Here is a 21,492-nt window from a genome sequence, read left to right as displayed (position 1 = left end):
TTTATCAGTGGCTTCTTGGAATTTGAGCTTTTTAGGGTCACCTAGGAGGAATTAGTGGGAAAAAATTTGAACTGTTATCACTGCTAAATGGAGCACCAGCATTCAAACTTTCTTCACTATGTTTTAAAATGTGATTAGATAATAACCCTAAAGATAATTAGGGCTTATATCCAAGTATGGAAAAAACTATGGGCTCAACTATGTGCTCTCCATTTTTCAAGAGATAGTTGAGACAAAATCTCTGCTTTCCAAAAACTCAATCTAGTAGGGACTACAGATATGAATGCAATTAGCCATAATAAGTGAGAGAAAGGCTTGCTTGGAGAGATACCAGGAACACAGAGGAAGAAGTAAATAACCTACCAGGAAGGGTCACATCAAGTGACTTTGAAGGATGAGTAAAATTTTTTGAGATAGACAAGGGACTCTGTTGGGGATGGGGTTGATTATTCTGGCAGAGAAAATAATATACATAAAAATGCAGAAGCATTAAAGTGCATATTTTTAAATGGTAGATCTTATGGTATGACTTGCTACATGGAATGGATTTGGCAAGGTTGACTTCAGAAAAGCAGGCTGGATCAAGGTTGTAAAAATCTTTGAAAACCAGGCAGAGCTTGACTTGAAGACATTTTTTAAAAATCCAAAGAGTGACACGTCAGATAGAGCTTTTGGAAGATCATGTAGTATGGCTGGCTGGGCCTCGATTTTCTGAACCTTTGAATGCTGGAAAGGATAGTACTTCAGGCCTTTAAAGATTTTTATTTGTCAGAGAGAGAGAGAGAGAAAGAGAGCGCACAAGCAGGGGGAGGGGCAGGCAGAGGGAGAAGCAGGCTCCCTGCTGAGCAGGAGCCTGACGTAGGACTCCATCTGGACCCTGGGATCATGACCTGAGCCAAAGGCAGACGCTTAACCAACTGAGCCACTCAGGCATCCCTACTTCAGGCCTTCAGAATTCACTGCTTGCTTGGAATCGGAGATTCTTAGAATTGAAGGGGATCTTAAGTGTTATTTAGTCTAGTAGTTATCTGTCTTATGCATCAGAAATTCATGCAGAACTTTTTAAAAAAAATTAAGATTCCCAATTTCCACCTTAGATCTCTTTACTCAGACCCTCCATGTTGGGATCCTTGATTTTTCTTTTAATAAATTTTCCAGGTGATTTTCATAATTAGTCAGAGCTGTGGAACAATGTTTGAGAACCACAGGTCTAGACCAATCCTGTTTCTCATCCAATTCCCACCACTTCATGAGTGGAAAATTTGTTTCCAGCTCTCCTGTTTCTTAATTCATGTCCAGGACTTCACTTCTCCAACATTTTCTTGACCTGATATTTCCCTTTATATACCTATTTTCAAACAAAAACCAAAGCAAAATGAACAGCAACAAAAGTACCCAGCCACTTATTGTCCACTATTATACTCCTGGGTGCTTATCCATGTTTACCTTATAATTCTTAAAATAACTGTGTGGAGGGTATTGTTATTCTGATTTCTGACGAGGTTACATAACACTCAAGGCCACATAACTTGTAGGTGACAGAACTGAATCTTCAAACCGAGGTTGATTCTGTGCTTTATTTAATTTTTTCTGCTGCCTCCAATGTCACCTTCTACTGTGATTCTGCTGAGTAGACCTCCTCTTCATCAATGATGAGATCTACAAATTTAGGTTCTCAGATCCAGTCTAGTCTGAAGGTGTTCCACCATGTTCTCTTCTAGCCAAATCCTGTCCTAATCATGTCCTTGTTCCTTCTTGAAGTCTTCTTACTATACTTCTATCTATTGAGCTCTTTCCAAGCCCATCTGAATTCAGAACAGTTATTAGCTATGTCACTTACTTGGAATCCCTTTCACCACTCACATTATTTCATCTCTCATATATTATTTCTTATGTCCTTAACCAGACAGTAGGCTTCTTGAGATAAGGGACTGTATTTCATGTATCATTGTGTTCTACATCCTAGGTGTTTCAAAATGTTTTACATAGTTGGTACACAATAAATGTTTATTGATTGATCACCTGGAACATTTGGGAGATGAGAGAAGGGATTGTTGGGTCAGAATTTGAGGTGGCTTTTGAAATCATCTTTTAGGTTTCTTGACTAGTACCAAAGAGCTTTTGGAGCTCTGAAAGTAGCTTATAATATTTTTCCTTTTCCTACATTTTCATCACTTTTCTCAGCAGGGGACCTAATGACATTCCTTCTCTAGGTTCTGTTGGCCATCCTAATAACCCTTCCTCTCCTGGTCCACCTTTGACCTTGAACTTACCACTTCCTGCTTTGGGCCTGTGCCTTCATTAGTAAAATAAGATCAAAGTAATCATTAGGTATCTTTTCAGCTCTAATATTCTATGGTGCCATAGTCCAGAAGCTCTGTTGAATGATGAAGGAAATTACTTATCACATTTCCTTGTCATTGTAGAAGCCAAATTGGTTTGATGAACAGGTTCTGTAGAATAAAAACTTCTTCATCCAAGCCCCAGACTTAATGGGCATATTAGTATTGGTGGTCCTATAGGTTTTTTATCAAAGGAAACTTCAGACATAGGGATGGTGATATCTGTCAGTGTTAGCTGCATCTGAGAGATATAAGCTAAGAAAATGTGATTGACATCATTAGACAGTGTGATATTACTCTTAAAGCACACCCCAGCATCTGAATTATTTTTATCTTATGTAGGTCAGAGTCTAGGTCTTGTTCCCTTTCCCTGGGAAGGTGGGTAGGTAGACAGTTTAATGATGGTTTTTTCCTACCAGGACATTTGGTTTTAATAATGGGCTCAAATGTTTCTTTGTTCCACTGGGAACTTAAACCGTAATAAGGAAACTTAGTAGTAAAAATACTTCGATGTGGGAAAAAATAAGCACCTTTTGCTGAAATCAGGTTGCTCACATCACTGACCCTGAGCATTATTCTTCTTTCCACATCCGTATTCTTTTTTTCTGAGTGTCCTGCCCCTCTTTGCTGATATCCTCATTAAATATCCTAACTGTACTAATAGGTCCTTTTCAAAAGCCCATTCCCATCTCCATCTCCCCAACAGCCCTTTATCCTTTCTTTATAATTCTAATATAAGAAGCCTCTGTATGCAATTTAATGCTTAGTTCTCTACTGTCTTCCTATATTATTATCTCATTTATTATTATCTCATTGTATTATCTCTATATGTCTCAATGTGTGTTCATTTGTTTCCTTAAATTATTTGCTTTTTGAAGGCAAGGAGCTATCTTTGTTCATCTCCATAATCCTAATATCACTGAGATGGCCCCAGAAACAGTATAGAGGAGGGAGTGAAGGGAGTGCAAGGGACTTAACATTTATTGAATTTATGCCTTGTACTAGGGCTGTGTACCTTATTGTTTATTTTTCAACCTTTATGATAGCCTAAAGTTAGGAAATATTAGGCCCATTTTACTCCTAAGGAAACTTGACACCAGAGAGGTTAAGTCAGGGGGAAGGGAGGTCAGAGGCGGTGTGGAAACAGGCATATTTAGTATTAGATTCCTCCCTCTCTGCCATTTACTTTTTTTTTTTTTTTGGATGTCTGATCTTATTTATTTGTCACTCTTAGAAAATCTCATTTTTGACTGGACTCAGACTTAGAGGTAGAAGCTCTCATAGAGGACAGCCTCTGTTTCTTGGCAGTCTGTTCCTGGCATTTTTCTTTGGCCTCCTTTATTCTCTTAGCCAAAAGTTTAGCATATTCTGCTAATATGCTAAATGCTAATATGCTAATATGCTAATACTCTTCCTTATTTTTCTTAGTGTGCTGCTGCTTCAAAGCAATACGCCGACGTTTGTGCTGGAAGACACGTGGAGTAACAAGACGCTGAATCTTAGGCACTTTGGTTCTAGGTTTCTTACCTTTTTGTTTAGGGACTTTCTCACAACATACTGGCGGACATCATCCTCTTTAGAGAGATTTAAAAGTTTGCGGATTCTGCTGGCTCTTTTGGGCCCCAGGCACAGTAGTATCAGTGAGTCCAGGAATATCCTTCTCCCCTTATTTTACAATGACCAAGTTGAGAACACTGAGATTGGCATCCACAATGCAACCCCGAACAGATTTGTGCTTTCTCTCTCCAGTCCTCCTTGGTCTATAGCAGCAATGCCCCTTACTCAGCAGCAGGAGGACATGGCCATGGGTCAAGACACCCTGATTCATGAGGAAGCCTTGTTTGTCATTGCTACCACTGATGCAGACCACATAACCCTTCCATTCTTCACCCAGAGCATCAGCAGCAACTTCTGTGACCATACACTTCTCATAAAAGGTACAAAGTTTGAGTTCATCATCCACTTCAATGAGTTTCTGGCAGCCAGTAGCTGGGAAAGAGATGTTCAGCTTCATCCTGAAGCAGCCTACCGCCTCCGAGGCACCACAAAAAAGAGGCCCCTCTGCCATTTACTTTTTGTTTTACCACAGTAAGTTATTTAACCTCTCTGAGCTTCAGTTTCAAGATGGAGATAAAACTACCTTATTGGGTACTTGTGAACCTTAATGAGAAAGATAATATAAATAAGGAACCTTTGGGTGCTTGGCCCATAAGCAGCTAATAAATGAGACATTTGAAGATAGAATGGACAGGACTTGCTATTGGATTGGTTGTGGTACACAAGAGGAAAAAAAATGAGGCATGACTCCTGGTGTCTGTCTTGAACAGCTGAGAAAATAATGATATAATTTACAGAGAATCTGGGACACTAGAAACAAAACAGTTGTGAAAGGGAAATGACTAATTTTGAGATGTTGAATAGGTAATTGAATATGCAAGTCTACAGCTCAAAGGAGTGATCTGAAACAAAGATATATGTAAAATCTGGGAGTTGTTGGCCTGTATGTGGTAACTGAAGCCCTCAGGTAGAAGAGAAAGATAAAGAGCAGAGTTAGAGTATCTATATTCTGTAAAACTTCAATATTTAAAAGTGAATAGAGAATAACCGAACAAAGGCAACTTAAAAAGGTAGCCAGATGGGTTGGAAAACCAGGAAGGTATAGTGTCAGAGAAGCCAAGAGAAGAAAACATTTTAAGAGCGAATTATTACACATGGTATCTTTCTTTTTCACCTTCCATTTACTCTTCAGCCCAGTACAGTCTGGCTTCTACACGATCCCCTCAACTGCACTGAAATGGCTCTTTTCAAAGGACCATAATCCACAGTTGGACACATTTAGTGGGCATTTCTCCATCCTCACTGAACAGCATTTAGCACAGTTGACCATTCCCTCTTTCTTTCCCTTACTTCTGTGGCTCTTCTTTTTTAGTACCCTTTCATAGTTATTCCTCCTCCACCTGATCCCTAAATGTTGGGATCCCTGAGGGCTCAGAACCAAGCTCGTATCTCTTCTCTTTCTGAAAATTCTTTTCTTAGGTGATCTCAACCATTGCTATAGATTTGTTATGACTTTTTTTTTTTTTAAAGATTTTATTTATTTATTTGACAGAGAGAGACACAGCAAGAGAGGGAACACAAGCAGGGGGAGTGGGAGAGGGAGAAGCAGGCTTCCTGCTCCTCCCTTCCTTGCAGGCAGCCTGATGTGGGGCTCAATCCCAGGACCCTGGGGCCATGACCTGAGCCAAAGGCAGAGGCTTAACGACTGAGCCACCCAGATGCCCCAATTTGTTATGAGTTTGATCTGATAACTTCCAAATTTTTTTTTAAAGATTTTATTTATCTGACAGAGAGAGACACAGCGAGAGAGGGAACACAAGCAGGGGGAGTTGGAGAGGGAGAAGCAGACCTCCTGCCAAGCAGGGAGCCTGCTGCAGGGCTCGATCCCAGGACCCTGGGATCATGACTGAGCTGAAGGCAGATGCTTAACGACTGAGCCACCCAGGTGCCCCCCTTTTTTTTAATGATTTTTAAAAAAAATATTTTTATTTATTTATTTGACAGAGAGAGAGAGAGACAACGAGAGAGGGAACACAAGCAGGGGCAGAGGGAGAGGGAGAAGCAGGCTTCCTGCTGAGCAGGGAGCCCGACGTTGGGCTCAATCCCAGGACTCTGAGATCATGACCTGAGCCAAAGGCAGACGCTTAATGACTGAGCTCCCCAGGTGCCCCAACTTCCAAATTTTTATTTTCAGTAAGACTTCTCCAGTGAGCTTCAATTTTCTGCATGACATCTCTGCATGACAGAACTGTTGAATATTTTCCCCTTCAAACCTGTGTCCTCTTCAATACTTCTTTTCATCTTAATAAATAGTGCCACATTGGGCGCCTGGGTGGCTCAGTTGGTTAAGTGACTGCCTTCAGCTCAGGTCATGATCCTAGGGTCCTGGGATCGAGTTCCGCATCGGGTTCCCTGCTCTGCGGGGAGCCTGCTTCTCCCTCTCCCACTCCCCCTGTTTGTGTTCCCTCTCTCGCTGTGTCTCTCTGTCAAATAAATAAATAAATAATCTTTAATAAATAAATAAATAAATAAATAAATAAATAAATAAATAAATAAATAAATAAATAGTGCCACTGTCCAAACCAGTCAAGCTCGAACTTTGGGGTAAGCTTCACTCCCTGTCATTCTTGACAACTAACACCAAATCAAATGTGTTCTATTTCCAGACTATCTCAAATTATCACATTTCTGTCTGGTCTAGGTCCTATTAGTTTTCACCTAGCCTCCTATCTACTTTTTATGCCTTCAGTCTTGGCTTCCTATAATTCTTTCTCCATACTGCAGGGAAAGAGATCCCTTAAAAATATAAATTTGGTATGGCATGTATGAGTTAAAGATGAAATTAATCACTTTCACATTAAAACAGATTCTTGCTGGTTCCTTCAGAATCCTACAGCAGGTTAGGGGGTGGCTTGGAAGAGAACCCAGGTGTCCAGAGAACCAGTCCAGAGCTCCAGAAGGACACTTACTAATAGGATTCCAAGTGACATTTTCTCAAAGTTAAGTAAAAAGAAGGCACATGGCTTTTCTGTTTATTCTGTTAATTATAAGACTTCTGCTATTAGATTTATATTATAAAATTCATTTGTGATCATCAGCTTTTGCTTATGCCTGAGGGCTCAGTGCCTTTGATGAGTTATCAGCAGAGTGAGAATCAATTCAAAAAACATTTCCTCAGTTCCTTCTCTGTGTTAAATTTTAGGTATACAAAGATGAGTAAGGTCTATACCTTATATCTGTCCTCAAAATTCACAGTCTAGTAAAGCAAACAGAGTAGATTAAATATTAGCTATATAAATGCATATAAGGAGGGCTGTAGAAGAAGATGTAGGAGTGATTGATTTGGCTCTTGGGTAGATGGAGTGAAGACCTAACAGAGGAATTAACACTTACATTAGATCATAAAGGATGAATTGGCATTTGCCATAACAGAGAGAGGGCATCTTGGAAGAAAACATGATCACAAGCATAAAAATACATCAGATAATGTTATGGAAATACTTCATAAAATTACATAGTGACTCTAAATCCCAGAGGAAAGAAATTGTGCACCAGAAGATAAAAATTCTGAGGAAACAGAAATAAGGAAAAGTGAAAAGTGGATCAAGTTAAGATTGCCTAAGTCAGAAAGGAAACAGTTATGTCAGTGAGAATGATGGAGTGCAGCTATCTGACAAATCTCCCCATAAAAGTGATGTAATCACCTTTATGAATCAGTAGGGGAAAAAAGCAATGTGCTTTTTGGGCAAAACTTGTCAAAATCTACTTTGTCAGAACTGTGGAAATTAACTATAGGTCTACAGCAATCCAAAGAGCATCTTGAAGAAAAATGGCTGAATCTCCATGAGAATGAGGATGGAGCTCCTTCAAAGTCCCATATCCAAAGAATTGCCATTATTTGACTTGTTTGATGGTTCCCTGGAAGACTCCATTTGTAAGGCTTGTCTTTATTGACCTGACTGGAAACTTGCCCAGTGAGAAAAGTCTTTTCTCTGGGGGCATTTTCTAAAAACAGTCAGTGGCAATGGCTTATTTAACATCATGGCTGCCTGAAGTAGTAGAAACTTAAAAGGAAAAGTTGAGGAATGAGATGTCCATAGAAGACTTCAAAAAGCTCTGGAATATTACTTGCAATTTAGAAGGCCATGCACATGTGCAGGGCTGTGTGTATGTGCAGGATTTGTAGGCTACAGCAGAGTTGTAAGCTGCCTGGCTGAGTATTGAAGTCCTATCCCAAGACACAGAGATCCTTCAGGAAAGACTAGACTTATTGGTTCCAGGCATTTAAGGAAATCTCTGTTCAATTATTAACAGACCACTAATCTAAATGAGCAGAGACTTCACTGGCTACACACAAAGAATACAGACTTTTCCCATCAAAGTCACTAAACAAACAGCAGCAGTAGTGCTTTGACTTATTCCCATGTGATCTCATTTATATGTGGAATCTAAAAAAGAAAAAAGGAAAACCAAAACAAAACAAACCAAGGTCAAAGATATAGAGAACAGATTGGTGGTTGCCAGAGTTGAGGGATGGGGGTGGAAGAAACGGTTGAAGAGGGTCCAAAGGTACAAACTTCTCATTATAAATAACTTATGGGGATATAATGTACAGCATGTTGGGTATAATTAATAATACTGTACTGCATATTTGAAAGCTGCTAAGAGGGTAGATCTTAAAAGTTCTTATCACAAGAAAAAAATTGTAACTATGTAAGGTGATGGATGTTAACTAGACTTATTGTGGTGGTCATTTCACAATGTATACAAATATTGAATCATGTTTTACACCTGAAACCAATATAATGTTATATGTCAATTATACCTCAATTTTAAAAAAGAATTAAAGGAAAATATGAGAATTTTTTTTAAAGATTTTATTTATTTATTTGAGAGAGAGAATGAGATAGAGAGAGCATGAGAGGGGGGAGGGTCAGAGGGAGAAGCAGACTCCCCACTTGAACAGGGAGCCCGATGCGGGACTCGATCCCGGGACTCCAGGATCATGACCTGAGCCGAAGGCAGTCGCTTAACCAACTGAGCCACCCAGGCGCCCGGAAAATATGAGAATTATGTATACCCAAATAGAGAATAACAATGAACAGAAAAATATATAAGGGTATATAAAATAGATATAAAAGATACATAGATATATAAAGATATATAGATATATAAAGGTATATAAAATAGACATTCTGCGGTTTCATAATACAATAAGTGAAATGAAAAATTCACTAGAGAGGTTCAACAGCAGATTTAAGTAGGCAGAGAAAAAGAATCAGTGAACTTGAAGATTGTTCAATTGAGATTATATAGTTGGAAGATTAGAAATAAAAAAGAAAGAAGAAAAATGAACAGAACCTCCGAGACCTGTGGAATATCATCAAACATACCAACATAAACATAATGGGAGTCCCAAAAGGAGAGAGAGAAAAAGCAGAAACAGTATTTGACAAAATAATGGTAGAAAACTTCTCAAATTTGATGAAATACCCAAGAAGCTCAATAAGCTTCAAGTAGTATAAAGTCAAAAGAGATATACACCTAAATCATCATAATCAAATTATCAAAGCCAGACCCAAAGATAATTTTGACAGCATAAAAAAATATGACAGCATAAAAAAAAACTCATCATGTATAGGGGACCCTCAAAAAGATTAACAGCTTATTTTTCATCAGAAATGATGGAGGCCAGAAGGCAGTGGGATGACATATTGAAAATGCCAAAAGAAAAAGACTGTCAGTGAAGAATTCTATATCCAACAACATCATCATTAAAAAGTGTAGGCAAAATTAAGACATCCCCAGATTAACTGAGAGAGAGAGAATGAGCAAGAGAGAGAGGGTGGGGAGAGAGAATGAATTCATTGCTGTTAATGAATAGATTTAAAGGGGCACCTGGGTGGCTCAGTTGTTAAGCATCTGCCTTCGGCTCGGGTCATGATCCCAAGGTCCTGGGATCAAGCCTGCATCGGGCTCCCTGCTTGGTGGGAAGCCTGCTTCTCCCTTTCCTACTCCTCCTGCTTGTGTTCCTGTTCTCACTGTCTCTCTGTCTAATAAATAAATAAAATCTTAAAAAAAATAGATTTAAAGTCACAGATAGGTGGGGGAATGGGGTAACTGGGTGATGGGCATTAAGGAGGGCACATGATGTGATGAGCACTGGGTGTTATGTGCAACTCATGAATTACTGAACTCTACATCTGAAACTAATGACACACTATATATTAACTAATTGAATTTAAATAAGTTAAAAAAGAGAAAAAATAAAGTTACAGATAGTTTAAAAGTGAAAGCGTGAAAAATATATGCCATGCAAATAGTAACCAAAAGAGTGGGAGTGGCTATACTAATATTGGGCAAAACAGACTAGACAAAAATTGTAACTAGAAACAAAAAAGGATATTATATATTGATAAAAGGTCAATCTGTCAGGAAGATATAACAATTATAAACATACATCTAAATATACAAAGCCTCAAAAAAACCCTGACAGAATTGAAGGAAGAAATTGACAGTTCAATAATAATAGTTGAAAACTTGAGTACTTCACTTTGAATAATGGATATATTACCTAAACAGAAGATCAATAAGGAAATAGAGGACTTGAACAACATTAAAAACCTACTAGATCTAACAGGTATCTATAGAGCACTTTACCTAACAATGGAAGAATGCCTGTTCTTCTCTAAACATATGGAACATTCTTCAAAATAGACCAGACATTAATCCATAAAGCAAATCTCAATAAATTTTAAAGAATTTAAATCTTACAAAGTATGTTCTCCAACAGCAATGAAATGCAATTGTAAAGCAATAACAGAAGGAAATTTAAGAATTTCACAAATATGGAAACTAAACACATTCTTTTTAAATTTTTAAAAAATTTTTAAAAAGATTTATTTATTAGAGAGAGAGTGAGAACAAGCAGGGGGAGAGGGAGAGGCAGGCTCCCCATTGAGCAGAGAGCCCAGTGTAGGGCTAGATCCCAGAATCCTGGGATCATGCCTTCAGTGGCCTGACTGAGCCACCCAGGCACCCGAACTACACACATTTTTTTTTAAGATTTTATTTATTTATTTGACAGAGAGAGACACAGCAAGAGAGGGAATACAGGCAGGGGGAGAACACGAGAAGCAGGCCTCCCATGGAGCAAGGAGCCTGATGCGGGGCTCAATCCCAGGACCCCAGGACCATGACCTGAGCCAAAGGCAGACGCTTAAAGACTGAGCCACCCAGGCACCCCCAACTAAACACATTCTTAAACAACCAATGAGATAAAGCAGAAATCACAAGAGAAATTAGAAAATACTTTGAGATTAATGAAAACAAAAACACAGCATACCAAAATTTGTGGTATGTGGTTAAAACAGTGCTTAGAGGGAAATTTATAGCTGTACATGCCTATATTAAGAAAAAAGAATGATTTTAAATGAATAATGATCCATTGACCTTAAAAAAAATGAAAAAAAGAGCAAACTAAATCCAAAGCAAGCAGAAAGAAGAAAGTAAAAATTAGAGTGGAAAGAAATGAAATAGAGAATAGAAAAACAATAGAGGAAAATCAATGAAACCAAAAGTTGGTTCTTTAAAAAGATCGACAAAAATTGACAAATCCTTGCTAGACTAAGAAAAAAAGATACAAGATTTGAATTACTAAAATCAAGAATGTAAGAGGGAACATTGTTATTGGTTTTGGAGAAATAAGGATTTTATTAGAACACTATGATCTCTTATGCCAATAAATTAGATAATCTAGTTAAAATGGCAAATTCCTAGAAAGACACAGAGTGCTGAAACTGACTCAAGAAAAAATAGAAAATCCAAAGAGACCTATAAAATTAAGGAGATTGAATTAATAATAATTTTTTAAATTATCCCATAAAGAAAAGCTTAAGACCAGATGGCATCGCTGGTGATTTCTAGCAGATATTTAAAGAAGAATTAACACTGATCCTTCACAAACTCTTCCAAAAAAATGGAAGAGAAGGGAGCATTTTCTAACTTACCCTATGAGGCAATATTACCCTGATACTAAAACAGGTAACACATTATAAGAAAAGAAAACCACAATACTCCTTATGAACATATATACAAACATCTTCAACAATAACAGAGAATTGAATTTGGCACCATATAAAAAGGATTATATATCACAGCCAAGTGGGATATATCCCAGGAATGTAAAGTTAGTTCAACATATCAAAATCAGCCAATATAATACACCATACTAATATAATAAAAGCCCACATGATTATTTCAATAGACACCAAAAAAGCATTTGACAAAATCCAACACTTTTCCTGATAAAAACATTCAATAACCTAGGAATCAAAGGGAACTTCCTCATCCTGATAAAAGACATCTATAAAAAATCCACAAGAAATATCATACTATTATCATCCTACTGGTGAAGGAAAGCTGTCCCCCTAAGATCAGGAACATGACAAGGATGCCCACTTTCACAATTTCTATTCAACTGGAGATTCTAACCAGGATAATTAGGTAAGAAAAAGAAATAAAACGCTTCTAGGTTGGAAAGGGAAAATTCAGTTGCATTTCTATGTGCTAGCAACTAATCATCTGAAAATGAAATTTAGAGAACAATTCCATTTATAATAGCATCAAAAGGAATAAAATACTCAGGAATAAATTTAGCAAAGGCACAAGACTTGTACACTGAAAAACTATAAAACACTGTTGAAAGAAATTAAAGAAGATCTAAATAAATGGAAATATGTTTATGGATCAGAAAACTGTTAAAAGATGACATTACTCTCCAAATTGATCTGCAGATTCAGTGCAGTCCATGCCCAAATTCCACCTGGCTTTTTTTTTTTTTTATGTGCAGGAATTAACAAGCTGATTTTAAAATCATATGGAAATTCAAGGGACCCAGAATAGCCAAAGCAATTAGAGGACTCACAATTCCTGATTTCAAAAGTTACTACAGAGCATGATTACAAAGCTATTGTAATCAAAACAGTGTGGTACTGACATATGGGTCAAACATATAAACATATAGGTGAATTAAATAGAATTGATTGTCCAGAAAATAAACCCATATATCTATGGTCAATGATTTTCAACAAGGGTGCCAAGACCATTCAATGGTGAAAGAAGTCTTTTCAATAAATGGTGCTGGAGCAACTGAATATCTACATGCAAAAGAATTAGATTGGACTCCTTCCTCACAGTATATCAAAAACTAACTCAGTATAGACCATAGACTGAAGTATAAGAGTGGAAACTATAAGATGCCTAGAAGAGACCGAGGATGTTAGTCTTTTTGACCTTGGATTAGAAAATGGTTTCTTAGGACACCAAAAGTATAAGCAATACAAATAAAAAATGATAAATGTCATCAAGATTAAAAATGTTTGTGCTTTACAGGTACTGTTTATTAGAAAATAGAAGAAAAGAGAAAATAATAGCAATATATTTCATTCTCCTCTTTTCAGCTGCCCCAGACTCAAACTAATATTTGTTTCTGTCATTCATTCCTGAATTTTAGCCCCCAACCTGTATTTCTTTTCCAGATTAGACCCTAAACAATTGTTTTACTATATCTTAATGCAAAGTCTTGGAAATAATCGGATATAATTAGGTCTCATTCCTTAGATTTATTATTTATCTTCTTCTTGAGTAGATGGCTGAGAATTGTTATCTTTGAGATTTTTTTTTTTAAATGAGCAAGCCCTGGAACTCAGATAAATTTACACTTAATGTGATATTGTGAGAACTTGAAGTAGAAGATAGAGTATAATGTTCATGGCATTTAAACTCAGGATATGGAGTGAGAGCAATATTAAAAGCAAGGCAGAAACAGAGGCTATACTGAACTACAACAGATAGGAGAGGGGAAAGAAGTATTAAAAAGACATAGTCCTGTAGGAATAAAGAGCATTGAGGGATCAGGTGAGATTTCAAATGGCCCATAGAATGGAGTAAAATGAAGCCATAAAGAATATGAGGAAGCTCTTTATGTACTGATATGGAACAATTTCTAAGATACCTTTTTAAATTAAAAAAGAGAGGGAAGTACAAAGTATATGCAGTATGCTACCCTTTGCATTAAAAGGAAAAATTATATGTTTTATTACTTACATAAGCATAGAATATCTGTGGAAAGAAGCAAAGAAGTTGAAGACATTTGCTGCCTTTGGTGATGGGAACTGGATGGATTTTTCTGTAATAAACTGTTAGCATGGTGGCAGAGCTATTTTGAAGATTCTTCCCATTATAACTATATCTTTGATAATTTACAGTAAAAATAATATTTTTAACCATTATTAGACCCTCAGAAACATAAGGAAAATCTCCAAGTTCCCCTATTCTCCCTCCCTCTATGAATTTAAAAAAAGGATAAGGGAAAAAGTGAGTGCAAATTGAATTGAGAAATGTAAGCAATAAACAACCCCAAAAGCTGAATTAGCCTTGAGGGAAAAGGCTGACTGATATCAACACTGGGATATACAGACTAAGTGTTGTGTCTTCTGAAAGGTGGTTCCTGACCCTGAAACTTTACTGCTGACCACATTAAGATAGTTTCTCAGAGAAGTCTAAAATGATAAAATTGGTAATGTGATACTTCATCCCACTCCCGACTCCTGAAAGCATTTATATGCAAAGATTTTCTGGAGGAAAGCATCCTTAACTTAGGTGTTGAGGATTCCCCAAAATTAAATTCAACCAAATATGAGCTCACAAGCAAAGATCATGAAACTTATGAGGAAACAAGGCACCCATGAGTGAGATACATCAGAAATAACAAACAGCAGATTCAGACTCCCAAGACTTCTGATATCAGAGCTTTCAAATGAAGAAAGTAAAATCTTTATGAAAGATATGTTTGAGGAAATATAATATGAAATTACTAGGAAGAATTGAAAAAGAACAAAATAGAACTTTTATTTATTTATTTATTTTATAATTTTATTTTATTTATTTATTTCTTTTATTTCTCTGTCAGAGAGAGAGAGGATGGAGACTGAGCAAGCAGGGGGAATGGCAGGCAGAGGGAGAAGCAGGCTCCCCAGTGAGCAAGGAGACCGATACAGGACTCGATCCCAGGATCCTGAGATCATGACCTGAGCCAAAGGCAGAAGCTTAACCTACTGTGCCACCCAGGCATACTAAAATAGAACTTGTAGAAATAAAAATTATAATTGCAAAAAGAAACTCAATAGATTGGATTGAATAGCAGCTTTAATACAACTGCAGAGAAAATTAATAAATTGAATGTTGACCTATAGAAATTGCCTAGAATATAGCACACAGAGAGACAAGTAGATGGAAAATATGAAAGTGAAGTTATGTGATATGGAGAATAGAATTAAAAGGTCTGAAATCCATCTACATTGTTGTCCCAGAGATGAGGGGAAAAAAGAGAGACATCCAAAAAGATAATTTGAGCTGATAAACCTAATCTCCAAAGAAAGCACAAAACAAGATATTTTTAAATATGGGGAAAAAAACAACCACCTTACACTATACACATTGTAGTGAAACTAGAATACCTAAGAAAAAGAGAACTTCTTGAAAATAATCAGAATGAAAAATCACCTATAGAAGAACTATAGTTAGACTTATGTAGTCAGCAGTGCTGTTACAAATATTTCATTTTCTTTTTGCCTTATTCTGTGAAGTTGAGTGTGGCATGTAACTTTCTTTGGCCAATGAAATGTGAACAAAATAAATGTCACTTCCTGGAACACCAGTATATGATTCATCATTTCCCTTTTTCCTGTCTAAGCTGTTATGGAAGAAGGTGTCATGACAGAGCCTTTGAAAACCTGAGTCCCTGAGTGACTGAGGGACAGAAACTTCTGCAACTTGTGTAGAAAATGTAGTGTGAGCAAGAAATAAACTTTTGTTGTGTTAAGCAACAGAGACTTGGGGGATTATTTATTACTGAAGCATAACCTAGCCTATTTGACTGATACAGATTACAGATCCTCAATAGTGATAATAGGAGCCAGAGGAATGAAAATTCTATTTCCAAAGTGATGAGAGAAAATAAGTGAGAACTTAGCATTATGTAACTACAATTACTAACGCTTATTTAGAGTTTACAATGTGCCAGATACAGTTATAAGTTATTATCCTCATTTTATGGATGAGGAAACCGAGGACCAGAGAAACGATATGAATTTCCTAAAGTCAATGGTTAGTAACAGACAGAGCAGGTATTAAAAATCAGGCATCTGCTGTAGTCCACCAATTTAATACTGTCTCTCAAGAATGAATGTGAGCCATTTAGCAGAGCTTTGTTTAAGGAATGTTAGGAATAAGGAAAATAATCCCAAAGGGAAAGTCTTAGATGTAAGAAAGAAAGGAGAGCCAAGAAATGAAACTTTTCTCTTTAAGTCTAAATGAACATTGTATAAAATAATAATGATAATGTATAATTATGGAATTTAAAAAGACAGAATTAAAATCCCAGACAACAATAGCATGCCAGTCTAAAGGGGGATGATTAAAGTATTCTAAGGCATTGCTTCTCAGTAGCAGTGAATCATTTGGGAGCTTAGAAATGCAGAATACCAGGCTCACCTCACTATTACTGAATTGCAATTGCTTTTTTAACACTCCTCAAGTGATTCATATGGACATTAAAGATTGAGAAGCACTCTTCCAAGGTCCTTGAATTGTTTAGGAAGGGGGATTATGATATCAATTAACTTCAAATGTAATGAAAGGAAACAGTATAATTTCAAGAATAACCAAAAGAAATAACGTGTATATAATTTCCAAATTAACACAGGACTCAGAAAATTAAATTAAAAAAGAAGGGGGCAGGAAAAGAGAAAAAATATGTACAGAGCAAATGAAAAGCACAGTTCAGCTGAAGTGTAACTGTCATTCCATTCAATGTAAGTCGCCAAAATTTGCCAGTTAAAAGAGAGAAAAATAAATAAAAGAGAGATTATCAAATGGCATTAATTTATTTATTTAAAGATTTTATTTATTTATTTGACAGAGAGAGAGACAGTGAGAGAGGGAACACAAGCAGGGGGAGTGTGAGAGGGAGAAGCAGGCTTCCTGCTGAGCAGGGAGCCCGATGTGGGGCTTGATGTGGGGCTCAATGTGGGACTCGATCCCAGGACCCTGGGATCATGACCTGAGCCGAAGGCAGATGCTTAACGGCTGAGCCACCCAGGCGCCCCTCAAATGGCATTTTAAAATAACCCAACTGTATGCTTTTTACAAGAAACACACCAAAGCATAAGGTCATGGAAGTGAAAATATCAAAAAGGTATACCAGGCAAACACTAAACATAAGAATGCTAAGGTAGCAATAACACCCCGACAAAACTATTTAGAAAGAAAAACAAAAAAGGTTGGGTAACCAGATTAATATCAGACAAAATACATTTTAGGGGAAGAGTTTCAACTCAGAAGATTGATTAATTCTAAAACAACCTTGAAATATATAGAGCAAAACTGATAGAACCACAGGGAGAAATTTACAAATGCAGTATATCGCTAGGAGATTTCAATACATCTTTCGTAATTTTTTAAATTCAAGCTTCAAAAAAGCAATAAAGATGTAGAACATTTGAACAATATAATTAATATGCGTGAGTGATCTAATAGGCATTTTTTACAGATCTTCCTGTCAACAATTAGGGAATATACATACAATTCCTATTGTAATGTTTTGTTGTATTAGTTTTTTATTGCTGCTTAACAACACCCATTTATTATCTCACAGTTTTGTAAGTCAGTAGTCTGACGTGTGGCTGTGTTCTCTGCTGAGGGTATGATAAGTGTTAGTTGTGCTGCTGGAGATACAGGGGAATAATTGTTTCCAATCTCATTCTTTTTTTTTTTATGTGCAATTAGCCATCATTAGTTTTTGATGTAGTGTTCAATGATTCATTAGTTCTAATCTCATTCTTGATGTTGGCAAAATTCAGTTCCTTGTGATTACAGGGCTGAGATCCTGTTTCTTACTAGCTGTCAGCCAGGGGCCACTCTCAGCATCTAGAGGCTGCCTGAGTTCCTTACTGTGTGGCCTTTTCGATCTTTAGCCCAGCAGTGGCACCTCAGATGTTTCTTGTGCTTCAAATCTCTGACTTCCCTTTCAGCTGGAGAAAAGTCTCAGCTTTTAACAGGCTTCTGTGATTTAACTTGATCACAGGTTATTTATGGCCACCTAAATAATCTCCCTATATTAAAGTCCATTGTGCCATATAATAACCTATCCATGGGAGTATAAGCCATCCTATTTAACAATCCTGGGATTAGATTGGGAAATCTGGGACCACGTTAGAGTTCTGCCTACTGCATTTGTGTAAATCTTTTATCTAATTTACTAGATGGGAAGAGTCTTTAGGGCAGGTTAATGCCTGGCACATAATAACACTTAGTAAATTCTGATATTTACATTATCACTGACTAATAATTAATGTGTTAGAAGTATGAGATTATAATCTTATTCATGTTTAATCCCTAGTATCTAGAATAAAGTATGATTTATAGTATAGTTTTAGCAAGTACTTAGATGAATAAATGAAAGAATGAATAATTATGTAATTCAGAGCAATAGCCACTATTCTGATGGTTATATAGCAAGATATATTTTTCTAAAATAATGTATAATTAAGTTTGCAATTTCTTTGTAGTTTTAATGAAATTATAGTCTTAAAAGTTTTTGTTTTCAATTGATGCTTTAAAAGCAAAATTCTACAAATTACTTATTCACATAAATATGTTTTATATTTTTTCCTGGTGTAAAGAAATGAGCACTGGAATAGGAAATAAAAGACAGATTCAGGGGCACCTGGGTGGCTCAGTCTTTAAGCGTCTGCCTTCGGCTCAGGTCATGATCCCAGGGTCCTGGGATCGAGCCCCGCATCAGGCTCCCTCCTCGGCGGGAAGCCTGCTTCTCCCTCTTCCAGTCCCCCTTGCTTATGTTCCCTCTCTCACTGTCTCTCTCTGGCAAAAAATAAAATCTTAAAAAAAAAAAAAGATAGATTCAGATCTTGACCCAGCCACTAACTAGAGGAGTGTGTGTGTGTGTGTGTGTGTGTTTTCAGGGTGAAGACAATTTGGATTACATAATCTTTTAATTCCAATGTCCAATGCTACTATTTCATATACTATTCAACCGTTCAAACATACTATTTCACATAACAATGTGCCTTATACATTCCAGGTACCCGGCAAAAATATTCCAACTAAAGGAAAAAATACTTGAAGTTAGGTACCAGAGAGATTAATGGATGCCAACAATAGCTTCCAAGACAAATTTATCTTTGCAATTGAAAGTTTATTACCCGGGGACTATCTAATGTTAATGTTTTCCTTCCTGCTTGAGTAGCTTTTTAACATGCAGTTTTGAGTGATCGTTATTGTTGCAATTTAATGACATTTGCTCAGCCCTTATTGACTATCTGCTCAAATAATAGATTAGCAGATACTAATCCCATCAGAGGGCTTGTCTGTATAAATGATGTCACTGTAATCAGGCTGGGTAATTTAATTCTCTGCTTAGCTCAGTTGCTAACGGTCATCCAGAGAGGTCATTCCCATTTGAGATGACTCAATGGAGGCTTCTGGCATATGATACTGTATTTTCAAGGATACTAAATAAGGAGGAGCCATATGACTTATTTATCATCTCTACCCTTCACCTTTAACCCAACATTTCCTAAAATCATTTGACTATAGAAGCCCTGCCACAGAACACTCAATAAATCTCATAGAACCACAGTTTGGGAAAGGCTGATTTTTTTCTAATCTAAGAAACTAAGACCAACTCATAGAAGCAGTATAGAGTACTTTATTAGAGGTAGCTTTAGACATCTGGTTGAACTCTTGGATTGAAGAGAGTTGCCCAAGATAATGAGTTGGTGACAGTGTTTGGATCAAAGTAATCCAGATTACTTGTCTCTCACTTCTGTGCTTTTCTCACTATATTGCAGTTCTTAATAAAAAGATAAAATCACCTAGGTACTATGATCCATAAGCCCTTTTTTGCTGAAAATGACCATACCTTTAACATTGACTGGGCTTCCGTTTGGGGATAGGAGTGAAAAGAGGGCTTTGACTTAAAGCATATACTGGCTTTTGTTTAAAGAATGTCACAAGATAGCCGTTTTCAGTTCTAGTTTAATTTTTGTTTTGTTTTGTTTTGTATGTGAAGTCCTTTTAAGCAAAGGTTTCTTATCTCCCTTTCTCCCTTCAGGAGTAACAGCTATTATTAAGTTATCAGACTCTAGTGTAAACTAATCAGCCATCTTCATTTCTAACATCTGTACTATTAGAATGTGTGTTCCAAGTGAGGACCTGCATCCTTCATAAATTATTTAATGTTTTTTGGGGGGTTTATTTTTAATTTCCTTTTGTTTGGTTGGTTGGTTGTTGGTTTTTAAGATATAATTGGTCTGGCAACCAGTTTTCCCAGAGCTTTTCTTGACCCTATACTTAAGGGAGAAGGGGGGAAATAGATGGAAAGTTTCAGGGAAGGAAGTTGTATGGAGAAAACTCAAATATCTATTCTTAATACTGAGCTTTCTGATTAAAAAGAAAATGTGGCCATAAAGACTCAACACGGTTTGCAGGTTGCCCCTGCTTACAGTTTGTAATTCCATCTCTAAATATCTATTTCTTTACATGTTGAAGATTTTTTTTTAAGTTTATTTATTTCTTTTTAGTAATCTCTGCACCTAACATCATGCTTGAACTGATGACCCTGAGATCAAGAGCGCTCTTCTGATTGAGCCAACCAGGAACCTCCATGTTGAAGATTTTTTATTCTTGCTTTCTCTTGCCAGAAAATGCCATTGTCAGAAACCATTTTAAGAGAATATTTTCTAGGAAATTGAAAGAAGTTGGACTCAGGATAGGAACACAGTTGGGGGCTTGGGGACATGGAGAGGTGTAAGGCAAGAAACAGAAAGAAAGGCACAGGATGGGTTAGCCTGGTGGTGGGTATTTAGGAGGGCACATTCTGCATGGAGCACTGGGTGTTGTGCACAAACAATGAATCATGGAACACTTCATCTAAAACTAATGTTGTAATGTAAGGGGATTAACATAAGAATAAAAAAATTAAAAAAAAAAAAAAAAGAAAAGAAAGGCACAGAGACACAGCTACCAAAGGCACTGTAGTGCAAAGTACTTGGACTCTGAAGTCACCAGACTTTCTGATTTTGAGCTATGTCATTTTGGATAAGGTATTTAATCTCTCTGGGCTCATTATCTGTTCCCTAAAATGAGGATAATACCCCTTATCTTCACGATTATGAAGATTACATAAATCAAAGTATGAGTGTTTATTATATTATCATATTCATCAATTAGAGTTTGCCTGTGAGAAGTGAGATTGAGAAGCATTTTTAATTTCTCCTTTTTTGGAAATATTTATGATAATTATGTAGTATCAGAAAACCAGTAAAGATATTTTTGCTTAAATATAAAAAAGAATTATGTGAAGTGCCGGACATTTATTAAGTGCTCAATTGGTTCTTTTTTCCTCTCTCCTTTCCTTCTTTCTCCAACACACTCCCCACCACCAAGTTCCTTGATTTATCTCTTACTACCACCTGTTTCCTCTGTAAGGAAGAGAATAAGACCCAACTAT

At 36.8% G+C, this 21,492-nt stretch overlaps 1 protein-coding gene and 1 pseudogene across 2 annotated transcripts in view; one reads left to right on the top strand and one right to left on the bottom strand.

Annotated features, from left to right (window-relative positions):
* Positions 1 to 21,492, top strand: part of SYN2 (synapsin II) — a 192,697-nt gene that overhangs the window by 81,263 nt on the left and 89,942 nt on the right. The window lies entirely within an intron of this gene.
* LOC123833551 (small ribosomal subunit protein eS6-like) lies at positions 3,522 to 4,392 on the bottom strand (annotated as a pseudogene).

This window comes from Mirounga angustirostris, unplaced genomic scaffold (assembly GCF_029215605.1).
Source record: "Mirounga angustirostris isolate CCGP_5_RB_7025 unplaced genomic scaffold, mMirAng1.0.hap1 SCAF_1, whole genome shotgun sequence".
NCBI classification, from domain to species: domain Eukaryota; kingdom Metazoa; phylum Chordata; class Mammalia; order Carnivora; family Phocidae; genus Mirounga; species Mirounga angustirostris.
Note: the sequence above shows the minus strand (reverse complement) of the source record. Positions and strands in the feature narration are given on the sequence as shown.